This window comes from Triticum urartu, chromosome 3 (assembly GCF_003073215.2).
Source record: "Triticum urartu cultivar G1812 chromosome 3, Tu2.1, whole genome shotgun sequence".
NCBI classification, from domain to species: domain Eukaryota; kingdom Viridiplantae; phylum Streptophyta; class Magnoliopsida; order Poales; family Poaceae; genus Triticum; species Triticum urartu.
The window spans coordinates 70685228-70687830 of record NC_053024.1 but is presented as its reverse complement, the minus strand read 5'-3'; the positions used below and the strand labels follow the sequence as shown (position 1 = coordinate 70687830).

The 2603-nt window shown below is 42.2% G+C and overlaps 1 long non-coding RNA gene across 1 annotated transcript; it reads right to left on the bottom strand.

Moving 5' to 3' along the window:
* Window positions 1–345: 345 nt before the first annotated feature.
* Window positions 346–1813, bottom strand: LOC125547994. The gene is made up of 2 exons (XR_007300860.1): window positions 949–1813; window positions 346–830 (listed from the first exon to the last, which is right to left on the bottom strand). It is a non-coding gene; the product is annotated as an uncharacterized LOC125547994 (long non-coding RNA).
* Window positions 1814–2603: the final 790 nt, after the last annotated feature.

Below are 2603 nucleotides of genomic sequence, written 5' to 3'. Positions count from 1 at the left end.
TAGGTTTGTTTTGAAATGTAGTTTCATAATGTACCAATTTGATGCTACTACTCTTTTCTATAAAGTTGGTCAAAATATTAAAACTTTGATTTAGGACAAAACCTAGATGTACACTTATTCACGGACCGAGGGAGTAATTAATGAAGTTGTGCTGCTTTTATTCAGTGTGAATTAAGGTATTATTTGGGTTTTCAATAATTGCTGGTTTATATTCTTGTAAGTCTAATAACTGGGTGACTGTATGATCATTGACTGCGTATTCCCAAGGAAGATGGAGCGGCATATACTCTCCCATGCCATCTTCTCTTGGCATCTTTGATTTAGAGATAAGAAATGGGGAAAAGATAGATGAGAATCAAATAATACACTTTAACTAGAATTTATACATCAACTTAGGCACGTGCCATTTACAGCTGGATATTTGCTGAAACTAATCTAAATTAGCAGCTTTTTTGCGTGGATCTAAATTAGCACCTGCTTGAATTGCAAGAACAAAAGACATATATAATGCGGAAAATAAAAGATCTTAGAAAAAAACAAAACTGAAATTTGTACATGAAATAACAGGGACTATCTGAGTACAGTACACCAAGTTTCAGATCACGCATTTACAGATTCAAAGGAAATATTACTTCCATTCAATCTCGGAGAGCTGTTAACACATGTTCTGTGAGAAGACATGACATCTAAGCATAACAACTAGATAGAGAGAGAAGTGGGTTAGCTTCATTTGGAGGCTATCTAGTTTGAGGCCTAAATCTTCTCACAGAACCATGAAACCCACTCTCTGAAAGTCAGAACGACAACCTACAGTTTCCCTGCATATATTACTGAAAAGAGCATGGATCAATCAGGAGGAAATCAAGGTGCAGTAGTATTGTAGTGCAAACATAAGAGGCATATACTAGTAGCAATGAAACATGAGGTCTGGGAAAGAAATTTACTGACCATGGATCTCAGTGCCCTCTTTGGTTGTTCGTCGATTGATTGGCAGCAGATAGAAGAGAGATGAGCATGGTGAATGGCTGACAGAGAGAGGGTGAGCACGCGCAGCTCCCAGCATGGCGCTCGCATGCTAGGAAACCACCGCGTGTGCTCACTCTCTTCTGTCAGACCTCCAAAGCCCAGCTCCCTCCCTCTGCTGCCGATCATGGAGACCTGCATAAACCCTAGTTAGGATATGTGATTACATGCAAGAAACGGGGTCTGATCAGTGGCTGACAGATAGAGCAGTGAGCACGCATAGCTCCCTGGCATGCCCCTTGATGCTAAGGAAACACCATGGGTGCTCACTCTCTTCTGTCAACTTCCACACACAGCACCCACCTCTCTTGTGCACATCACATATTGAATTAGCTAGCTCAAAGAAAGAGATCATCAAAAGTTCAACACACACACACACACACACACACACACACACACACACACACAAATAGAGAGAGAAGTGAGCACACATAGCTTCAAGCATGAACTTCCCCCATTAATTCACCATGCAAGAAAGGCACCATGTGTGCTCACTCTCTTCTGTCAGCCTCCACCTCACTCCCTTCCCCCCAGCATCAAAAAACAAAGACAAGAACTGAAGAAGTTTCCTCCGAAGAAGAGGCCGGCCAATCTTCTCTCCCACTTTCTCTCTATCTCCAGTAGCTAGCTAGTCTACTGAGAGATCTTCTCATGTATATGCACTTGCATCTCTATAGAACATTACTGTTTATTTGGATGGTGAGTTGCGAAGGGGATAGTACGGTATTTATAGGAGAGGGAAAGGATGCACTAGTGGAGCTATGAAGCACCGTTCCCGTTTGAACGGAATAAGCGGGGGGAGGCCTCCATTGGCCAATTGATGTAACAAGAGAGAGGTGAATTATACTGATAATAATTGTCTTGGCCACCACCACCACCTAGTAGGCAGTAGCCACCTATCACTAGCTTCTGTTCCATCTTGATCTCTTCAATTCCAATGTGGGACAAACATCCCATGGACGAGATAAGCTTTGCCTTGGACCGTCCAACCAACTACAGCAAGGTCGACTACTTTACATGCATTATTGCTTTCTGGGACCTAGCTAGAAGAGTTGGTTTTTTAAATTCACAGAACAAGGGTTTTATGAACTCAATAGCTCATTTGGTGAGGAAGAAGTTGACTTAATCATAGGTGTTATTCATATCATGTGATGGTTCAGCTATGGTTGTCTTTGTTTTGTATACTCTGCTTAATAAATTAATAAGAAAAATGATTGTGCATCACAATGATGCAGGGGCTGCGGGTTTAACCTTCTTTTCGATTTGTTTTAATGAACTCAATACTAGTTCAACTTTACAGATTCTTTCTTTCCAGATACACGGGGCATGAGTCCAGATGAAGTAGTGGTACTATATGCATGCACTGTACTACCCGTAGTACTGAATCTCTGTGAACGAAAGCAAGGACAGTAACACTCCCAATGTGCCTTGTAAGTCTAAACCGAATTAACGCACATGCGCATCCTGCGCACCGCCTCTTCCGGCCAATCGCCGGCAGTCATGCCATCCTCTGACCTCTCTATCGTTCTCTCTAGACCTCCCCCCTCTTTCATTGAGAATCTGCGAAGCAGTAATACTGT